Genomic DNA, 23468 nt, shown 5'->3' on the forward strand with positions numbered 1-23468 from the left:
CATCCAATTCCATGCCCCCCCTCTCCCTCCTTTTATCTCTCTCTTTCCCTAGAAAATAAACAGGCAAGAAAAAAATAGAATTTAAAAAAAGAAAAAACACAAGAAACACACAAAGAAAAACACAAAATCAAAAACCATAATGTACAAACAAGAGACTGGCAAGATAAAAATTACCCAAACAAAGCAATATAAGATGAAAAAAACCTCCAAAAACACCCTTGAATTGATTTTGTGTTGGCCATCTGCTTACAGCATGGGGCCTCCCTTAAGTGTGGTTAATACACCCAGTGAGACTCCACTGAAGTGGCTAATAAACCAAGTGAAACTCCACTGAAGAGAACTAACTTTTTGCAAGCAGATGTCAATTAGAGACAGCTTCTTGGTTAGGGATGTGAGCTCATGTCCACTTCCTTCTCTGAGTACTGGGACCTCATCTGACGTGAACCTGTGCGGGCCCCGTGACTGCTGCCACAGTCTCTATGAGGTCAGAGTTGTGTCTAGAAGACACTGTTCCCTTGGTGTCCTCCATCTTCTCTGGCTTTTACAACTTTTCTACTTTCTCTTCCACATGGTTCCCTGAGCCCTGAGGGAAGGGGTTTGATGAAGACATCCCTCTTAGGAGTGAGTGTTCCAAAGTCTTTCACTCTCTACACACTGTTCCCAATTGTGGGTCTCTGTATTCGTTCCCACGTATTTCAAGTGGAAACTTCTCTGATGATGTCTGAGCAAGACACTGCTGTGTGGATATAGCAGAATATTGTTGGGAGTCATTTTTATTGTTCGGAGTCATTTTTATTGTTCTGTTCCTTTAGCAGAACAACAGTATTTGTTTATCCCCCTAGACCTGTGGCCTATTTAGTCTCAGGTTCTTCGCCACCTGAGCAGTGTCAGGGTTCCATCAACACGGGCTCCATTGCATGGAGTGGACTTTAAATCCAATCCTACATTTGCGCCACTATTGTGCAACATATCATGCAGGAAGGTTAACATTGTAGACTGCAGGGTTTGTAGCCGGGTTGGTGTTTACCTTTCTCCTTTGGTTCAGTACCATGAACTAGTCAGTAGGGATGAAGGCTCTAGTTAGGCAGCCTGACTTCTCCCTGTTCAGTGAGATAGGTAAGTGTTGTCTTCACCAATAGGACCCTGCTATCAGTTGGTGGAGAGCAACCAACAACCTCGGCAATAGCCTGAGTTATTTGGGGGTTTCCATGGACCCTCTTTTGCCAAAAACTCAATTAGAGGTAACCCATTCCTGGCACTGGGAGTTTTACTTGGCTGCAAAAGATCTCCAGTTGGAGCTTTGTCTCCCTGTCACCATTATTTGGTGACTCCACTTGGACTTCTTCAATATATGTATATATTTTAAGAAGCTTCTACAGTAGTAGGTTTCTCTCAATGGCCCTTAGTGTTGGTTGTTACTCCCTGTATTCCCTCTTACTCCCTCTTTCCTCCCCCCTGTCCCCATTTAATCCTCCTATTTCAGGCTTCCCCGGTCTCCCCATGATATATTCTATTTCTCCTTCCCAAGGAAATCTGCCCCCCCCACCCCATCTCTTACCCTATAACTAACCTCCATGATTATGCAAATTGTAGCCTGCTTATCAAAGACTTAACAGCTAACATCCACATAGAACAGAATACATAACATACAATATTTGTCCTTTGGGAGTCTGGGCTACCTCACTCAGGATGATTTTTTTTTCTGGTTCCATCCATTTATCTACTAGTTTCATGTTTTAACAGCCAAATAATATTCCATTGTATAAATGTACCATATTTCCATTCTCCATTCATCTGTTGATGGACATCTAGGCTGTTTCAAATTTCTGGCTATTATAAATAGAGAAGCAATAAATGTGGATGACCAAGTGTCTCTGTTGTAGGATGTAGAGACCTTCAGATATATGCCTAAGAGTGGTATAGCTGGATCTTGAGGTAGTTGTATTCCCAGCTTCCCAGGGAACTGTCACACTGATTTCCATGGTGTCTGTCCAAGTTTGCACTCCTGCCAGCAACAGATACATTTTCCTCTTTCCCACATCCTCACCAGCATAAGTTGTCATTTATTTTCTTGACCATGGCCATTCTGACTGGCATAAGATGAAACCTCAAAGTAGTGTTGATTTGCATTTCCCTGATGACTAAGGATATTGAACACTTCTTTAAGTGTTTCTCAGTCATTTGTGTTTCCTCTTTTGAGAATTCTCACTTAAGATCTGTGGCCCCATTTTTTATTTGGGTTATTTCCAGCATTGTTCTTTGCTTAGGATTGCCTTGGCTATCTAAGAATTTTATGTTTCTAAATGGATTTTTAAATTTTTTTTCAGTATCTGGGAAAAATGATGTTGGCATTTTGATGGGGACTTAATTGAGCCGTTAGCCTGCCTCTAATAAGATGGTATTTTCACAATATTGATTCTTCCAACACACAAGCACGAGGGGGTTTTCCATCTTTCAGCGTTTTCTTCAATTCTCCCTCAAGAAGTGGGCCCCCTGTGGGTGTTCTGAAGTCTTCATTATAGAGGTCATCACTTCTTCATTGGGTTTATCCCCAGATATTTCACATTTATGACTCCACTGTAAATGGGATTGGTTCCGTCATTTCTTCTTCAGCATGTTCATCATTGGTAGATAGGATGGCAACATATTTTTGTGTGATAACTTGATATCTTGCCACTTTACTGTGTTAATCAGCTGTAAGAGCTTTCTGGTAGTCTTTGAGATCTCATGTATAGAACCATATCATCTGCAAATGGAGATGGTTTGACTTCTGTCCTTCCTAGTTAAATCTCTTTTCTTAGTGCCTCTTGTGTGACTGCTCTAGCCAAGACTCCCAAAACTACATTTACAAAGTGGAAAAGGTGAATACCTGTATCTTGTTTCTGATTTTAATAGAAATGCTTCAAGTTTTTCCCATTTAATATAATGTTGGCTGTAGGTTTGACATAGATAGCCTTTATTATGTTGAAATATGCCCCTTCTGTTTCAAGTTCTTCCAGAACTTTTGTCATGAAAGGACATTGGACTTTGTCAAAAGCCTTTTCTGCATCTATTGAGATACCCATGTGATTTCTGTCCTTGAGTCCACCATATGATGTGTCGATTTTCAGCTATCTGAACTGCCTTAAAGTTATCTGAATCCTGTTACAAGGTGCTCAGCTGTATTGATATACACATGTTGACCCATCCTTGCATGTCTGAAATAAAGCTGACTTGATTGATGAATGAACTTTCTTATGTTTTCTTAAATTTGATTTGCAAGTACTTTATTGAAAAAAAAATTCATCTGATCCTTTCTACCTGACCTTGTCTAGGCTAGCCCCAACCCTCTATTCCTTCAGTCTTCTGTCCCTTCCTCCTCCCTTTTCTCTTCTCTTTTGTGGTCCACTCTGTGTTCTAGCTTCCATCCCTCCCTGCCTCCCTTCCCCCTACCACAATGACTAAGTCCATCACTTGGTGACAAGTACTCTGGGGAACCTAAGATGAACCAAGGTTGTTTCCCGCCACCCAGGACATTATTGGCCTGAGATAAGAGATTTACAAAACCATGGTTCAAAGTTAATGCATGTGGTGTTAACATGGAACAGGAATAAATGAAATGGCAGGTCAGCCTATGAGGTAGCTCATTGTCCTGGTGTTCTACCTCTGAGAACATGAACAAACTGAGGAACTGAATAAAGAATTGCCTGCCTGCCTGCCTGCCTGCCTTAAAGTTGTCTGAATCCTGAAACAAGGTGTTCGACTATACGTATTATTCTTTGTGTATGGATCATATTTTCTTTATCCATTTATCTGTTGCCGGGAACATAGGTTGATTCCAAAGTGTATATTCTGTAATAAGCAAGGTGCATCATAACCTTCACTGTCCTACTTCCTCAGTTACATCCTGTCCCATCCCCCATATGTACCTTTAGCATCTCAGCAACAGGTTACCACTTTCTAACCACAGCCTGTGTGTTAGCAGGTGCTTTATTTGGGTGGTCCCTTTGGCCTGTAATACCTGCTCCCATTTGTCCTCCATGCGGACTTAACCCAAGAATCCTTCCTCCAAAGCCAACCAGATGAATTGCTTCAGTCACTCCCAGAGCCAGGGAATTGTATGGGGAAGCAGATGGCAGAGATGCTGACTAACCATTACAGGGGTGCAGTTGGATAGGAAAAATTACTGAATGTTTTGTCATTGGCAGCAATTTATGGTTCCTACTTTTGCTGTAGCCACATCTCAGCTTCAGTTGTGTGTGTGTGTGTGTGTGTGTGTGTGTGTGTGTGTGTGTGATGAAACTGCACTCCTTGAAGGCATGAATATTTCCACTTCCTGTCTCTGTGGACATAGCAAATAGAGCTGTATCACAGAGTAAAGAGATAGTGAACCCTTGTTTTGCTGAATTTGGTGTGCGCAGATGATTGACTAGACAAAAGGACACCAGTTCACACCAGATAAGCGTGTGTAAGGGTGGTTCTGCATTACTAGACACAGAAGGCTCATCAAATCCTCACATAGAGAAAATTGTCTTGGTCCTCCAAGATCAAGAAAACCTTACTATTTATTCTGTGCATGGTTTTAATAGAATTAATAAAACAGGAGAAATATTGTTCCCTCAAACAGTTTAAGGAGTCTAAATCTGTTTAGCGGCTCAGAAAGCTTGCCTTGGACTTATCTAGATGCTGGGCAGGCAGCCCACAGTCATTTACTTTCCTTATTGCTATGGGGACAATGACTGCAGAGGCAGGCAGAGGGGCTCACATTTGGGGAATTGCCAGGAAACTTTATTCAGTATAAAACAACCAAATAAGGGATTCACAAGCGCTGAGCAAATTATTATGTAAATTAAATGAGCCAGAAAAGTGAAATCTTCAAATTCAGAGGCGTCTTGGGTCATTGTGTTTTTTAACCTAATGCAGAAAGGGCACTTGCCGTGATTAACACTGTAATCGGAAGCAGCCAGTGACACCAGGGAGAACCAGAGTCATCAAACCCAAGCACAAGCTGCTGTTTCCTGTCAGGCATGAGACAGAGTCCCTGGGGCCTTGTAGTTCTTCTTAGCAGAGAGGGAGGAAAACTTGCTGTCCACTGGGGGTGACACAGTCTGCCCCCATCTGCAAGTCAGGTGCTCAGTGACGCTTATTGCACACTCTCCTGCAAACTGGCTGCTCTCCATGCCAGAAAAAAAGCTACCGAATGGGTCAGGCTCAGCAAAAATTAATGAAGAAAATGTAGTGTTCTTCTCCCCTGCTCTACCTCAGCTACTAAGGCAAGAGGCACTTTGAAGTAAAAAGCCAAGTGGCAACCCTTGAATCCAAGGATTGCCCATTGTTTATGCGTTTGGGAGAGGGGTACAAACTCTCCACCCCTACAGAAATCTAAGAGCAGTCAAAGAGAAACATGGCATAGTTGAGATTCAGTGGAGTGTGGCATTGAACACAGACACGCCCCATTTTATCCTACCCCATTTCATGGCACTTGGCAGAAACCGTGTTTAACCAGTTGATGACTTGGCAGCCCTTGACCAGCGAGTCTCTTGGCACCATTTCTCCAACAGCATGTGCTCACTTTGTATCCGTATTTCACACTTTTTTGGCAATTAGGTATTTTTAAGCTAAAGTGTATTAATCTTTTTTGTTGACACAGGCTGTTGCACATTGAACAAACCACAGTACAGTATAAACGTAACATGCATGTGTATCCAGATGCTACAGTCAAACCAACTGTTTCCAGGGACATCAGTAGTACGTTCTGAATCAGAGTTGAATAGACCATCAGGGGATCATCCAATGCCAGTTCTTCCCTCTATCCCTGAGACCTCTAAGACTCTTCATCCAGGCTCTGAGCTTAGGGAAAGAGCAACAGGGCTTAAAGCATCTTCTATACCACTTACTGTCTAGCTTGGGTAACATAGATGTGCTCGCTTTCAGTGCTTTGAGATAAGCTGCATGATCAATATCAATATTTAAAACTAAAGTGGGGTTGACAACATGCTCTTAATGACCATACCTAATTACTAACCTTAAGGAGGCAAGCCGGGAAGTCCCCACACACTCGGAGACTGTCACACAGGTAGAACGTCCTGCCATTGGGTAGTTTAGCTTTGCTCTGATCCATAGCCACTCATCATGGTTACCTTAGCAGATACTAATTTGGGTTATATTTTAGACTCCTGCTGTCCTATGCAGAAACCATAAGCCATGTGTAGTTAGAGAGCCTCCGCAATTACACCAGCCTGAGCTGCAGCATGCCATAAGTCCAAAGTACAGGCCCAGTTTTTAAAAACAATATGACAGAAAAGCATATCATGTCATCATCACTGATAAACGTTTGTCTTCATTTTCTGTTGCTATAACATAATATCTGAGATCTGGTTGTTTTTGAAGAAGTGAAGTCTATTTGTTTCTTTGTCTTTGCACTGCTGGAATGGAACCAAGAGCCTTGCTTGTGCGACGTAAGTGCTCTACAGCTTAGTGATGCCAGAACCCGGAGGTTTATTTGACTCATGATTCTAGCTAGAGGCTGAAAACCCAATTCCCACTGTTCGGCATCTGGCCAGTGCCTTCTCGCTACATCAGGACACAGCAGAAAGTATTACATGGGACAACGGAGCATGCTGCTAGCCTGGGTTTCTCCTCCTTTTCTTCTAAAACTACTAATTGTATTGTGAAGGCTCCACTTCTGTGATGCCACCCAATCCGAATTACCTCCCAAAGACTCCCACATCCAAATGCCATTCATAAGCTATTTCAGAGATTCAATTCTGAGCACATAAAACTTGAAGGACATATTCAAACCACAGCAATGTTGACATGTTTGAGACACGGTCAGCATGTTCATCATCTTCTATTACTGTATCACAATACTTGAGATGAGCAACTTGAAAAGAGAAGGGGTTTCCTGAGGCTCACGCTTTCCAAGGCTTTAATCCATGGTGGTTGGTTCCATCGTTGGGGGCCGAGAGTGTGTGATGGAGTAAAGCTGCTTACCTCATGGTGACCGGGAAACACAAAGACAAGAAAAGGCTGTAGTCCTAGCATCCCCTTGAAAGACACACCCTAATGGCCTAAGTGCTTCCATAGGCTCCGCCTTCTAAAAGTTCCATTGCCTCCCCTAGCATCACAGGCTGGGAACCTTCAATGCATGGGCCTTTGGGGACTATTTAAGATTCAAATCGTAAGACGGAGTTAAGTAAACTATCAATATATTATGCTTTATTAATAAGGACATGCTAGCTTATTGTGAAAACTACTTGCAGTTTTTTAAATATGACTTCTCAAAAACAAAATTAGGGGCTAGGGAGATTATGTAGTGGGTAAAGGTGCTTGCTGCCAAGCCTGATGATTTGAGTTAGTTCCTGGAACCCACACAGCAGAAGGTAAAAACTGACTCCTGAAAGCTGTCGCTCTGCCCTCCACAAGTGTGCTGTGACTTCTGCACACCCACATATGTGTAGAAACACATACAAGCAATGTAAAAAAATTTTCAATAACAAAATTATACATTCATGATTTTCATTATAATACTGGATAGGACTGCATGTTATTTATATCACACATACTATAATATGTATTATATAGCACTATCATATGTAGTAATATAATGTAACATTGTTGAGTAGAACTATAATGAAAGTAATGTAATTTTACATATAGCATTAATATGATACATAATATATTCATAAAGTGTGTGTTTATACTATAAATAATGTATATAAAGATGTTATATATTATAATGGATAACATTATCCTATGCATTAGCTAGTATGACATTTATATTATATTTATTATATTATATTACTTCCCTTTAAAATGGTAAGGATCCCAAGAAGTAGATTGTACCCCAAACCAATTAAATAAAATTCCCTGGAGTCAGGACCAAGCCAGGTTAGGCCAATCTCCAACATAGCTGAAAAGCACTCTGTTCACTTTAGGAAGTTGTCACAAATAGCAATCAGCACTATCACAGCGCTCGACCGCAGTAGGCACCTGTGTCAGAACGTCATGAGTATTAACCAATGTGCCGCTCTGTCGACCTCAGGAAGTGTGGCAGCTTCTGTGTCTTACAATACATATTCTCTGCCCTTGGGTTCCCAGCAACTTCTAAAACCTTTACAACTTTCTGAGCCACAGAGGGACCAGGAAAACTTCTTGTACTCATGTTAGTCATGGTCAGAGCTACTAAGCCCCTTGAACTTTCATGGGTAATGAGTATTTTTGTTCTACTGATGTCAGTCTTGGTTGGCTCTGCAGGTGGCCCTCAGAAATGCAAAGTCATATTACAAGCCAGCAACTTCCCATCCCACCCACTTCTATGTTCTGATAAGGCATGGGGTATTGAGTTAATACCGAATCGTGTCCATGTTGGGGGCAGCTTCAACATGATCCCTAAAATGCGGGTGCAGGTTCCTAGAATGGACATGGAAATGCACCGCTTTGCACATACCCTGCCTTGTGTGTTCACTCGTATTCTCTGTAATACCTTTCAGAACAAACTCAGAAATGTTAGCAAGTATTTTCTGCAAGCTGTTTTTGCAAATTACCAAGCACAGCGAAGGGCTTGAGTAAATCCCTTGTTTGCAGCCACAATTTTAAAGCGAAAGTGTGAATATTCTGAGCACCTAGTGTTTGTGGTTGGCGTCTGAAATGAAGAGGGAAGGCAGTCTTGTGGGATAGAGCCTTAACCTGTGGGGTCAGCACTAACTCTGATTAGTGTCAGAACTGAACTGGATTGTAGGATGCCCAGCTGAAACTGAAGAAGTGGATGGTGTGGGAGTAAATCTCATACATTTAGCAGCCAGAAGTATAATGTTTTGAGAATGTAAGAAGAGAAAATGCTCCATTGCTTTTGTTGTTGTTACTGTTGCTGTTTTTCCCAGCTTTAACAGATGAGGTAGGGTTTTGTAGAGCACCAACAAGATAACCCGTTAGCCATCTCACATAGGAAATCTCCCCCAAGTCTGGCTTTTTGATTCCAAACTCACACCACAGTATAGACCCCTACAGGCTGTGTGTGTGTGTGTGTGTGTGTGTGTGTGTGTGTGTGTGTGTGTGTGTGTGTTTGAATGTGCGTGCACATGCGTGTCTCCATATCTCTTCTCAGAGGAGTTAATGCCATTCAATGGGTTTCCAAAAATATCCCATCTCAGAATGGTGAGACTGTCATGTTAAATAGAGCAAAAATTAATTATGGGGTGTACTGACCATATAACTAAATTAGCTTGGAAGTAGGAAGAGGCCTCCTCTATATTACACACCACCCAAATAAAAAATTGGGAGAAACCACTCAAAGGAGTATGGTAACTCATGTTCTTTATGTAGGCCCATATGGCACTGAGTTTCTCTGCTGGAAATGAACATAAAATTTTTAGCAAAGGCTCAGACCAAGGTCATGAAGTAAACAATGAGTATGTGATTTCTCCACTCCCGATGATAATTTGCACATCACTGTCAAACTTGATTCTGACTTAACCTCTGTGAATTCTAGCCAGAGTGGTCAAGTGGTATTCACAGCACCAAGTGAATAATTGACTTTAGAAAGAACTCACTGTTTAATGATTTGTGGGTGTCTGTCATACCCAGCTGCGACAGTTTGCTTTAAATGTCACCGAAGGGCCCCAACTTTACAGGACCTGTCCTGGTGCTCTTGGCACATGATAGAGCCATTAGGATGTGGGGTCTAAGGGGAGGACCTTAGGTCATGCAACCCCAGTTATCTCCTTCCTTCTCTGGTTTCCTAGCTATGAGTGAAACAGGTTTGCTCTGACTGTGCTCCTGTTGTGTTCTCACAGGCCCATAGGACCATCTGATCATGGCCTTGAGCCTCTAAAACCCTGAGCCAAAATAAGTGTTTTCTCTTTCTTAAGAGGATTAGCTCAGATATTCCTTACAATGAATGAAACACTAAAGCACCAACCTATTCCCCAAACCAACTCAAATTAAAATGTAAAAACTGGGAGAGGCGAGAATGAGAGTCATATGTGAAGGCACTGGGTAATCTGTATACATGTAAATGAGTCCTTTGAAACATCCCTAACAGACACAACACAACACAGTGGACACCAAAGACTTAATAATGTCACTCTCATGTTAGAGTCCTAGAGAGGTGCAGGAGACAGGGCTTGCCCACAAGAACTGCTGATTCATGGGGACTTTGTCCCTGTCCAAGACACTTTTCATCAAAAATATAGAACCAAAAGCTATTCCAGAATACAACAGACGTGAACATATGTTACTTTGTGCACTGTGTAAGCTACAGGACTAAATTGAGTTTGTATATTAAACTCATTCACTTTAAACTCTTAGGACTGGAATAAATACCGCAGTGACACTTCTTGCAGGGTGAAGAATTCTTAGGCTTTTGGTTGTTTTTAGGGTGTTTGTTTAACCAGTTATTTGTTTATATTTGAGGTGACTTATCAAGTATTACAAGGTGGCCTCAAACTCACTACATAGCTAAAGATGACTCTGAACTTCTTATTCTCCTGCTCCTATCCCCTGAATGCTGGGATTACAAGCATGCGCCACCATGCCCAGCTTATGCAGGGCTAGGGATCAGACCCCAGTGTCTCACGCATGCTCCACAAGCACTCTACCAACAGAGCCAAATCCCAAGTCCCTAAAGAGTTCTTCGGTCTAGAAAATAATTGCTCTCTGGCTTCTCTCCTGCATAAATCAACTTTCTGATTTTAATTGTTTGTCCAATATGGTAAATATATCATAATTACAAGAATTTCAATATCCAGTAGGTCCACTGAGAGCTATATATAAACATGATATTGCCCTTGGGGCAGATATTAGTGCTGACAGCAGCTAAGGGCTTGGACTATGGTGCTTACTGATTTTACATATGCAAATAAGGCCGAAGTGGAAGCGCACTAGGTGCTCTCTTCTGACCACTTGTCCTTCTTTCCTTTCAGTCCCGGGGGGTATTTCCTGCTGTCCTGGTTCTTGCTGAGCATCTGCAGCTGATGATCATTAGGATGCCATTAACCTCCAAGATACCTCAGCCTCACTGTCTAGACCTATCCAAAATTCATCTCAACTCTTCTACCTAAATCCACAGGTCAGAAGCCATTTGCTTCTCAAGTGCCTTCATTACTTCTATTTCAGTGTGCTGCTTTCCTGGGTCTGTGAAAGAGGGGTGAGCGATGAGGATGCAATCTCTCTATTGCCTAGATTTGGAAAAATTCCCATTAAGTACTTTCTATAAAATACTTCCTACCTGCACTGCTATAATAGAAGACAAGGCCAAAAGCTGCCTTCCGGGCAGTGCATTGAAGAGCATTAATCTATGCTGACAACCTGACAGCCTCCATAAAGCGTGCTGGAGACACAGCGCGTCCACAAGCCTCATTATTCACTTGTTTAACAAATGCAAGCCCAGAGAATTTGGTCACTGATTTCTGCCATAACAGGAGATTCAGCAGCTCCACTTGAAGCCTCAATTATGAAATATGTCACCTTGTTCTATGTGTTCCCTCCTCTGGCTCCTGGGGCCATGTGAGACCACCTGCTTCTGCAAGCTGTATTGTTGCAGGCTTTATGCTCCGGTGGCCCCCATGCTTTATCCTCAACCTCTCCTCATCCCAGCTTCGAGTCCCGACCCTCATCAAACCTCTCGATAGCCTAAGTGACAAGGTGTTTCCTCTTCCCGGGGATGAACTCATCTAGGAAAGTGTACGGTCTCTCCTGCCATGCTCATCCTCGTAGACAGCATGTCACCAAAGCGATATTATTCCCGCACAATGTCCTGCTCCCTGCCCCATCACCCTGTCTGGCTACTGGAGGACAGGATTGGGCTAAGTTCAGCCCAGCAGCTCTCTTAACTGAACAGGCATCAGCTTTGCTTGGAGGTTGTGTTAATTGTAGATAGAGGGGCCATCCTGAAGTTTCAAGCTCATGAAGAGAATTCGGAGAATGTACATACCTTGTGAAACACTGTGTCTAGAGAGATGGGTACTCACCTCAGATAGGGAACCCATGACAGACCAAGGAGAGGATACCCTCAAAGTCCAACTTAGTGAATCAATAAGTTTTGGGGAGGTTACTTACAGAACTATGGGTAAAGGCTAACCTCAGGAGCAGGAATGACTCAAGAATGCCTTTGCAGACCTCTCCTATGAAACTGATGGTGCTGGTCTAGGGACCACGCCCTGAGAACCACTATCCTGGTGGACACTTGTGGGTTCTGGAGCCAGAACTACCGATTTAACTACTTACCGATTGTGTAAACTTGGGCAAGCCACTTACTTTCTGAGCCTCAATTTCCTTACTTGTACAATAAAGAAAATGTCACTGAACCCATTGGATGATTAGAGGAAAATGTGGGCTAATGTGTGTGAAACCTTGCTTCTACAGTAGGCATCCAAAATAGCACCCACAGCAGCTACTGGAAGCAGTTAATGACAGATTCTCAAGCCAGGGCTCAAAATCCCTTGGGCATTGTAAATCTCAAAGTGGAAGCCTGCATCCTAACGAGGCACCTGGAGGGGCACTGGAGGCCTGGAAGCTTCTAAGCTGAAGCTCTTTTTCCTCCCAGGTAGCAGAAAAAATGCCTTTGGTCCAAGCCTGCATACTCCCCAGAGGTCAGCAAAGCAGAGTTTCCCAGGCCTTCCTGCACCCCCAGGGAGAGAGCCCCATTTGCATTTCTGTCGCCTTGCTTTCAACCCTTTCTTATCTTCATGTTTTATTCCTCATCTGTAGACTTTCAGGAGCTCTGGGTTTCCTGGGCAGCCACTACTGCTGCAAATTCACGGAGAATCAACAAAAGCAATAGCCTCGTTATTCAATGAGTGGACTGACTTTACTCTTGAACTGCAGAACACAGACCTAAGAATAATGACCACCATGAAAGGATGGATATGAGCAACAACTAAACATCTGTTAAACAGGATGGAAGGAGAGCCCCTGATTGTTAAGGAATGGTGTGGCTCTGGTGTTTTGTCTCCATCCTCAAATTCAAGTACAGCTGTAGATGATCCAGTTGTGGGTTAAGTCTGTCCTTTAACATCATCCAATTTGTTTAGTTTGAGCCCCATATAGTAAGGCTAATGATGGCCTAGGACCAGAAGCAATTTTAATTTTCTAAGACAATGCTTAGCTTCTTTCCAAGTCCTTAGCCGGTTATGAAATTCCATAAATCTAACTCAGTGATTCACACACTTTCACGCAATAACCACTTAGGAAGCTAATTTAAAAGGACAACTAACTCTCCCTTCCTCCATTCTATCCCAGTCTGCCCCTAAGGTTGCTGGTGTTTGCATTTTAACTAACTAACGGTTGCCTGGGCTCTGCTCTGCAAGGCCCCAGAGTTTCTCAGGCCGAGACACACAGGCCTCCTCAATGCTTATACTGCATTCTCAGTCACGATGTTCTCACCAGACCTGCCTAGGATTCTGCAATCTAAGCCCCTTTCTTTCCTCTCCCGTGTTCTTCCCTCTTTACCTGGGAATCCAGTCCCTCTGCCAACTAATAAAGCATACCTGAGTGTGCAATTTCGAATCTACAGACGTCCAAGAATAGGTTGGTAAGAGGAGAGAGAAATAATGAAGGAGTTGAACTGTCTTTTCTGTGCTTCCCAGAAGTTATGTATTTCTCACATGGTACTTGAACAGCAAAGGAAAATAGACCTGGCAGAGAGGAGGAAGTTGAAAATCAGTCTCACTCCTCACAGGATCCTCTTCTTCACCCATGACTGTCCAGTGCAGTAGCCATCAGCCACCAGGTCTGAGAAATCCTTAAACCATGGCCAGTCCAAAGTGAGACGTGCTGTAAATGCAGAGCACATACTAGATTTTAAAAACTTTGTGCAAAAAAACAATTAATGTAAATACTTCATTTTATATTGGTTGCATGCTAAAAATGGTAATATTTTAAGTAACTTGGTTAAACAACATATTTTACTAATCTTACTTGTTTTCTTTTCCTTTTTTAGTATGGCCACCAGAAAAGCTAAAATGGCCTGTGTTGTTCGCATTGTATTTCTGTTAGTGTTGACCCAGAATTTCATTGTCCAGCAAAATAACCACAAATCATATGTGGCTATTCAAAAATATTTCTATTTAAGTAAATTAAATTCTATTTAAGTAAATTAAAAAGTCAATTCATCTGTTGAACTGGCCACAAGTGCAAGCTTTAATGGCCATAGGAGGCTGGTGGCAGCCATATTTGATGGGAATTTTGCAGAATGTTCTTTTGAGTAGATCCAATCTACCGCTTCATATGGCTGTGTATTACATGGAATTATCTCCCCTGAACTCATTGATATAGTTTGCATTAGAAATCTCACTCCTTGACCAGGTTCAAATCCTAAAATTTTCTCTTGTGCTCAAAGCCTAGAATGTTGCTGTCATGGCTCTAAAGTATCCTTTTGGGGAAAACACAAATGCAAAGAAGCTACCATCTCAGGCTGGCCGCCTGGGTCCTCCTCTCTTAATCCAGTGCCACTGTATTGGCTTCCTACTGCTGCTGTAACAAGTTGTCGCAAAACATGCAATTCATGACATTGATCTGTTCTCTTGAAGTCTGGATGCTACAAATCTAAATCCAAAGTGTGGGTAAAGCCAGCTGTATGCCCTTGGAAGCTTAGGGAAACATCTCTCTTACCCATTTCAGCCTCTGGGACTGTTGCATTCCTTGGCTCCCAGCCATACCTCTCCACTCTGCTTTCATCTCCACGTCACCTCTCCTCTTTCTTCTCCCATCCTTCCTCCCTCTCATCTTCTGGTTGCACTGAGTCCGTCCAGGTAACCCAGGATCATCTCTCCATCTCAGCGTTCTAGTTGAGTTATATCTGCAAAGTCCCTTTGGCCATGTGAAATGGCATATTCTCAGTCTCTGGGGACCAGGACGTGGACATCTGTGAACTGCTGCCTATGAAAACCTTACCAAGAGGAACAACACTTTTTCTGACTTCTGCTTGCTATGTCAAGAGCCCAAGTAGCTATGTGTAATCCAGGGAAACCTCACACTCCATGTGTTTTTTATTAAAATGACTTCATGAAAACCAAACAACTAAGAACTCCCCAGACTACACGCTTGCCCACATGCCCAGGGCAAGATAGGAGTTTTTTCTATTAGGAAGTCAGAGCATTGCTTCATATCAAAACCTGACTTCACTGGAGTATTACTGTCACCCTTTCTCACCTCCATAACCACCCCTACGTGCCATATCCCTTACCCAGAAGAGAAATAATTCAGCCTGAAGTCAATGGCATAACTTACGTGTTGAAACCATCCCTAGTTCAAAACCGGCTTGCTATCTGAAAGGAAGATTGATGATGAGCTCGTCTCTGAATCACTTGAGAGGTGTGAATTGAAGGTCATGATTGATTCAACCCTGGAGAATTCTTAGTTGATAATTTTGTAATGATCCATTGCAGGTTCAACAGCGAATGTTTTTGGGTTGCCAATAACATTTGATTTCTCTAGGTAGGGCAATTCCATAAGGGGGTCAGAAGTCTGGCTGCATGTGTAGGGGAAGATATCAAAGTAGAACTTACTAAGCCAAAATGAAAATAATTCATATAGAGGAAAAGTAACCACTGTTGTTGTGCAGCTGTGGACTCTAGAGTAAGACTGTGGTTTCACAAAGGAAGACAATAAATATCCCCAGAGCACCTGACCCTACGCATAGGGGTCAGATAAAATACTGGGCATTAGTGGGGAATGTAACTCAGCTGGTAGCATGTACTCTAGCATATAGCAGGCCCTAGGATGGATTCCCCAGCATGACATCAGGTTGGAAGCACACACCCAAAATCCCAGCACATGGGAGATGGGCACAAGAGGATCAGAAGTCCAAGGTCATTCTTAGCCACAAAGTGAGTTCAAGAACATCCTGGGGTATGTGAGACCTTGTCTGTCTTAGTTAGGGTTTTTTATTGCTTCGAAGAGACACCATGGCCATGGCAACTCTTATAAATAAAAACATTCAATTAAGGTGGCTCGCTTACAGTTTCAGAGGTTCAGTCCATTATCATCAGGATGGTGTGCATGGCAGCGTGCAGGCAGATGGGATACTGCAGCTGAGAGTGCTACATCTTGACTCAGAGGCAACAGGAAGTAGACTGACTGTCATACTGAGTGAAGCTTGAGAACAGAGACCTCAAAGCCCACCCTCACGGTGACACACTTCCTCTGGCAAGGCCACATCTCCTAACAGTGCCACTCCCTTTGGGGGCCATTTTCTTTCAAACCACCATACCGTTTCAAAAAGAAAATAAAAATTAAAAAAAAAAAAAAAAACCTGAGTGTCACCAAAAAGAATTTAGAAGGAAAGTGAATATGTTCTCATTATTAAACAATCATTTATATTATTAAGAAAAACAATCCTCTCAGGAAAAGTTTCAAATACTGTTCATGATATTCAAATCCAGCTCATTATTTGTTGGATGTTGTACTGCAGGTTGCTATTCAGTACTGAAAACTCAAAAGAATCGAGAACAAATAGAAGCCGGCTGTATCCCCATTCCTCCAAAGTTCCTTAAGCTTTCTGCTTCCATACCATCACCACCCAACTCATTCCCTCCTATGCGCAGATGTCATCTTCACCTCTGTGTCCCTTTCTCTCAGCCACCATCTCCTCCCAATGTGCCAGGTTCAGAGAATTCACAGGCACAATTCAGGACATGGAAATTCTCCTTCCTGGTTTTGGCTTAAAAGCCAGTGAACCCACTCCAGGTTATTCCAACCTAATCTGTAGACTGGATGGCCTGTCATCAGAACCAGTTCCAAGTGAATCAATGATTGAGTTTCTTGGGCCAACACTAGCTCAAATGTAGCCTTGATATGGGGGCTGGCTAGTTTGTTTTTTTTTTTTTTTAATCTACTTTACATAAGCTAGAGTCATCTGAGAGGAGGTAACCTCAACTGAGAAAATGTTTCCCTATGATCTGCCTGTAGGTAAGCCTGTGGGATATTTTCTTGACTAATGACTGATGTGGGCAGACCCAGTCCACTGTGGGCTGTACCACCCTTACACAGGTTGTCTTGAGTCATGCAAAAAAGAAGGCTGTGAAAGCTATGGGGAGCAATCCAGTAAGCAGCACTATTCCATGGCCTCTCATCAGTCCCTGCTTCCAGGTTCCTGGCCTGGCTGAGTTCTTGTCGTGACTCCCTCAGTGATGGACCATGACCTAGAAGTATAAGATGAAATAAACCCACCCCTCCCCAAATTGCTTCTAGTCATGATGTTCTATCATAGCCATTGAAACCCTAAGGCAGTGTACACATGGAAAAGAGGGCACTGCCATGGTCTGTTTTCTAGTTCTGTAGCAGAATCCTTAAACTTGAGTACTTCATATAGGAAAGAAGTTTGTTTAGATTGATAGTTCTGGAGTCCATGTAGGGAGGCCCATATCTGCTGAGGGCCTCATGCTACTTCATAATGTGACTTAGGAGCAAGAAGAGGAGATGAAAGGTATCACTCTGCTTTATAGCATAGGGTCCTTAGATCACTCCAAATGACCAGAAGACACCCGATATGCAATTGCAGAAAGCAGCTTTATTCTCATGAAAAGCCAACATGCTGGAGCCCACCCAAAATCGCTTAGACCCCAGGGGAGAGTAAGGCAGGCCCTTTTAAGCCTGTTTAGGGGAATTCCAGCTGTGGTCAAGTATACTTTGAAGTGATTGGGTATAGACCCTAACTGATACAGGAATCATTTTATGATTGGCTCATGACATCTGGTCAGCAACTGTGGTTACTCTGTCAGGGATCTGTTTGCTGTGTCAGGGGTCTGTCTGTCTGAAAATAGCAAGGACAGCTCCTGCTTATAGCTGGGTAGGACCCTGATTGGCTACCAGACTGGACTTACTTCCTAAGGGTCTGGTTGAAACCAGACATGAGTCAACATAAGAAACTAGCCCCTAGCAAAAAACAACTGGCCCTGGTCCCTCCAACTGCAAACCTGCTCTTAGGATAACCAGTGCAGCTCCTACAAGGCTAGAGCACCATCCCCTCTATGAGAGTGTTATCCCTTAGGACCCAAATGCATCTCAAAGATCCCACTCCCCCATGATCCTATGACATCACACGGGCTTAGATGGAGACCAACTGTATTCAAACCATAGCACATACCTTCTACCAGGGTGTATTCTGCATTCAGGATCCTCCCTGTGGAAATACAGAAATGAGTGACTCAGAAACCTAACACTAAGCAGGAGTGAGGGATGGTTGGGGAGGATGGGACTCGAGGAGGAAAAGCTAGCCAGCCTATAGCATGGATCTGATCACCAGTTTGGGGGAATTGCAGTCAGTCTTCCAGGATTGTCCTTCTCAAGGTCAGGAAGCTCCTAGGTCAAGGGCATCCTCTGAGGTTTAACATCACTGATTTCCTGGCTCCTCTCCATTCATCTCTAATGCAGAATCCTATGCCCAGGTGGTAATCTCATGACCTGGGATGACACCAGAGGGCCACTGCAGTCTCTGGATTTCTGCTTCTCTCATCCCTTACCACGTATACTCTGAAAGCATGTGGTGAGGCTCCTGCAGGCCCATCTGAGACTTGAAGCAGGTGTGCAGCAGAAACTCCCAGGGTGCCCTTCAGAATATAATGAAAATGGGCTGGAGTGATGGCTCAAGAGTGAAGCCGCTCTTCCAGGGGGCCTGGATTCAATTCCCTGCATCCATGTGGTGACTCAGAACCATCTGTAACTCCAGTTATAGGGGATCCAGTACACCACCACCACCACTACCCCACCCCACCCCCGGTCTGGTCTCAAGGCACTAGGCTCAAGTGGTATACCGACCTGTACACAAGTGAGACACTCATAGATATTCAAAATAACAATTAAAATTCTCAAAAGTGAAACAAACAAACAAACAAACAAACAAATAAACAAAAACTCAGAAACTCTACAAGACAATGGTAAAAATTGCCCCAAAACATGCAAGGCTCTGCTGGGGGGTGTCTTTCTGTATGCCGTGAATATATGTTGTTCCAATTGGTTAATAAATAAGCTGTTTTGGCCTATAGCAAGGCAGCTTAGAGGCAGGCGGGAAATCCAAAACAGAGAGAGGAGAAGAAAGGCAGAGACAGAGGATACACCAGCAGCAGAGGGAACAGCAAGATGCCAGCAAACCAGTAATGTTACCTACAATTACTTGGTAACTTATAGATTAATAGAAATGGGTTAAGTTACAAGAGCTAGCTAGCAAGAAGCCTGTCATAGGCCATGCAATTGGTAATTAATATTAAGCCTTTGAATGATTATTTTATAAGCAGCTGAGGGACCACGGGGCTGGGTGAGACTGAAGAAAACTTTTGACTACAAGGCTCTGGTCTAATTCCTAGCATATACACATGTGTGAACATACACAAGTACAGAGAGAGAGAGAGAGAGAGAGAGAGAGAGAGAGAGAGAGAGAGAGAGAGAGAGAGAGAGAGAGAGAGAAGAGAGACAGAGACAGAGACAGAGACACAGAGACAGAGAAGGGAAGGGAAGGGAATGGAGGGGAGAGGGAAAGAGGAAAGAAGGGAAGGAGAACAGATAGGAAAGGAGGGCAGGGCAGGGTAGGAGAGGGAAAAGAGAGAGAGGAGAGAGGGGAAGAGAGGAGAGGAGAGAAGAGGGAGAAGAAAGAAGAGGAGAAGAGAGGAGAGGAGAGGAGAGGAGAGGAGAGGAGAGGAGAGGAGAGGAGAGGAGAGGAGAGGAGAGGAGAGGAGAGGGCCTGGTGTGCTGGCATGAAGAGCTATGCTGGAGGAGCCATGCTCAGCCTTTGTCTAGATTTGGCTCAGGAAATACCCAGAGGGAGGGAGTGGGAAAAGGTTTTATTCACAGCTCACTAGAGTGAAGTAACATGCTCCTTGCCTCTCCCTCCAGAGACAAGCAATGTGTTCCGCCGACCTTCGCCTCTCTCTTGGTTTTCCTATCTTAGCTCTTGTTGGCCTCCTTCCCATTGTGCCCTTGCAGAGCAAAGGCTGAGTCTTTGATCCACAGGCCTCCCCTGCATGCAAAGAGTTCTGCTGGATCGCGGTTCTGAAGGAATCTCCATTGTTTTCTCTACAGTTGTACTATACTCCCACCAAGAGTGTGCAAGAATTCCCTTTCTTCAAAACAGTATTCAAGTAGACAAGAAGTTGAAACATCAACAGTGAATGAAGCCATTAGGATAGAGCTCACAGTAGAGTGCTCGTCTACCTTAAAGAAGGAAATCCCATCATTTTTTAACCCCATGGATAAAACTAGAGGACAATGTACTATGTGAAAAAAGCCAGAGAAAGGACAGATATGGCATGGTTCCCTTTATATATGGAAACTAAAAGTTTTTTTTTTTTTAATTTAATTTATCAACTCACAAAGAAGAGAATAGTTACCAGCTAGGACCTAAGAAGTGAAGGAATGACATTGGCCCAAGGGGACTGTAATTGTTAAAGTTCATTTTTCTCACTGCTGTGATCAACAGTCTAACAAAAGCAACTTAAAGGAGATACAGTTTATCATGGCAGGGAAGGAGAGGTGTCTGGCCACATTACATCCACAGCCAAAAAGCAGACTTAGGTCATGCTGGTGCTCTGCCAGCTTTCACCTTCTTTTTCAGTCTGAGATTCCAGACCATAGAATAATGCCACCCACATTTACAGTGGCCACCTCAGTTAACTCAGTGTAGAAACTCCCTCACAGACGTGCCCAGAGGCCGCTCTCCTAGCCAGTTCTAGACCCTGCCTAGTTGACAGCATTAACATCACAGGCACAGACTTCCAGCTGTAAGATCAACCAGCTCTTGAGATCTGATGCACAGTATGGAAACTAGGCTTCACAGCCTTGTGTTATTTACTGGGAATTTGCCAACAGGGTGGATCTTAGATGTTCTTATTGAGGAAATGACACTAGGAGCGTGTGGTTACATTGGTTAGCCTGAAGTGTATTTGATATACACTTTGTCAATGATTTTCTATAGCTTGGGAGAACCATTTTGCCCTACGGCCCAGAAAGAAGTAAAGGGCTTCAAAATGCCAGCAGTTGTAGGGCAACAGCAATGATACCCATAGCCTGAATCATATGACCCCTACATGTATACCCACATCATTAAGAACCTCCACTCAGGTAAAGCGAGGTCCTTGACTGTAGCACAGAAAAGAATTTCAGAAAAGGCCAGAGTTAATAAAAGTTAGTAAGTTTATTAAGCAGAGGTAGTACACATTGTAGATTTAAGGACAGGGGTTGAAAAAGAGGCACCAGGAAGGACAAAGATGACATCCATGTGGGCTTCTCAAAAGAAAAGAAAGAAAGTCATATTTACATGTTATCTTAGTTTGCTTTCTATTACTGTCATAAGCACCAGGACCAAAAACAACCTGGGGAGGAAAGGGTTTATTTCATCTTACAGCTTACTTACTGCCCATCATGGAGGGATATCAGGACAGGAACCTGGAGGCAAAGGCCATGAGGAACACTGTTTACTGACTTGCTCTCCAGGCTCATGTTCACCTACTTTTCTTATACACCCCAGGACTTCCTATCCAGGTATGGAACCACCATCAGTGGACTAGGCCCTCCCACATCAATCATTAATCAAGAAAATGACCCCACAAACTTTCCTACAGGCCAATCTGATGGAGGCATTATCTCAAATGTGGGTTCTTCTTCCCATATGACACTAGCTTGTATAGAGTTGACAAAACACTGCTTGACACAGGTATCTTCACAATGGATGCATGCACATCCATTGACAGCTTTCTAAGACTCACTGATCCAGCTTCAGAAGCCCACCAGTGGCAAACAGCTGCCCTGCCAAAGCAAGAGAAAGTGTAACCAGAGAGCCAAAGCAAAAAGGAAATACTACCGGGACTGGGTGAACTGCTCAGTGCAGATTCAGACATGGATTCCATACAGGAACAACAGCTACACCCAAGAGTAGCTATTGCACATCTAATTCATCTTGAGAATTTCAATGGTCAGCCATAAAGTAAATGCTCTGGCTTCAACACCTGAGAAAAAGGCTGAGTAAACAAATAAATGAGGCCTGAGAGTATAGCCCAGTGATTAAGCACGTGCTTAGCATGGGTAAAGCTCTAGGTTCAATCCCCAGCACAGCACATAAAAATAGTAATCTTTTTAAGTAAAGCCCTTGTTCTGCATAAACTAATAGACTTGGCATCATAATTGTCAGTCTATGTATTTTTTTCATATTGTTAAAACACTATAACGATGCTTAAATGTTGGGAAAGTGAAAGAAATTCCAATGAGGTCCCAGCAAGGCCTGCGGAAGGATGCAGATGCTGCCAGTAGAGTTCACCACTCTGGGAGCACCTGCTCCAGCCTCTGCCTGGTTTCTAAGAGCAAAAAGGCAGAACAATTGGCCAAGCTCAGTGGAACCTGCTGACAAAGGGGCCCTCCTACACACTAGCAGAACAGAGGGATGATCTGAACCCACCAAGGACTGGACCAGTGCAGCCCAGGGCAGCCAGAACTAAAGAGCTCGAAACAGAGCACTGGCCCCAGTATACTGGGTTCTCCCTGAGGTCAGTGGGACTCATCCCACAAGGGCTCCCACCCACCCACGCTGTCATTACTGGGAAGAGAACTGCAGAGCCAGGACCAGGACTGGACACAGCATGCATGGAGAAGCTGGGATCAATGCAGGCCATGGTTTCCAGGGGTGGTGAAAGCAGGGAGGAACCTTCACCCCAAGCCTGTGTCATCCAGACCCTGTGGGATGGTGCCCATGCTGTAGAAGTCAGTTTCTGGGGTAGGAATGGGGCTCAGTGTTCCAGCATTTGCATAGTAAGCACAAGGGCAATCTCTGGGCCAACAAAAAGACAATCAAATTAAGTTCGATTGACGTAAAGTCAATTTACTCTCTTTAATAAGGGAGGGGGAAAAAGGTCGGTTTTTTAGAAACGTTTTCAGAATCAAGGAAGTGAATTTCTTTAATCCTCTGCACATTAAAAACAAATAAGTGTTTCAATAAGGGAAAGGAATGAATTGGGTGCAAGTATCCCGGGGATCTTTTTATAGTATGGAGTGTGAGAATGTTAATTAAAGGAATCTCAGAACGAAGAGGGCCTGAGAAGGGAAGGAACGGGAGTTTAATTTTAGGTGTTGTTTTGTCGAGTTAACAAAAAGTCACTTCCCTGAGTTACTCCCAGCTATTCTCAGGAACTTCATCTCCCCCCCCACCCCCCAAAAAAAGCCCCAGTTGAAAGTGCGAAGCATAGAAAACCAATTTAATGAAAACTTCTCCCAGAGAAGGACCTGTTAAGAGTGAAGAGCACAAATTAGCAAACCCTGGGGCACTGTGCGAGCATCGAAGACAAGCAGGTATCATCTAAACAGAGTTCTTCACACAGCTGTACACGTCCATCTTTGAAACTGAAAATGTGAAAAAGGAAAAAGAGATGCTTCCACACAAGACTTTCTAGAACTGAGTGCCACTGCACCTGTCAGAATCCATCAAATGATACATCTCTGAGATGACTAATAATCAACTAGTGACAACTGTCACTACCCTCCCTGGGGTCCACACTCTGCCCAGTGAGGCT

General features: G+C 43.4%; 1 protein-coding gene and 1 long non-coding RNA gene across 2 annotated transcripts in view; one reads left to right on the forward strand and one right to left on the reverse strand.

Moving 5' to 3' along the window:
* The window catches only part of Ly86 (lymphocyte antigen 86), a 70693-nt gene that overhangs the window by 38191 nt on the left and 9034 nt on the right, over nucleotides 1–23468 (forward strand). The window lies entirely within an intron of this gene.
* Nucleotides 1–23468, reverse strand: part of LOC121829585 (uncharacterized) — a 46694-nt gene that overhangs the window by 21275 nt on the left and 1951 nt on the right. Inside the window, exons 2-3 of the long non-coding RNA XR_006072554.2 lie at nucleotides 18065–18100; nucleotides 13467–13752 (exon numbers count right to left, since the gene is read on the reverse strand). This is a non-coding gene — a long non-coding RNA (uncharacterized LOC121829585). The remainder of the gene's footprint in view (nucleotides 1–13466; nucleotides 13753–18064; nucleotides 18101–23468) is intronic.

Source organism: Peromyscus maniculatus, chromosome 5 (genome assembly GCF_049852395.1).
Source record: "Peromyscus maniculatus bairdii isolate BWxNUB_F1_BW_parent chromosome 5, HU_Pman_BW_mat_3.1, whole genome shotgun sequence".
NCBI classification, from domain to species: Eukaryota; Metazoa; Chordata; class Mammalia; order Rodentia; family Cricetidae; genus Peromyscus; species Peromyscus maniculatus.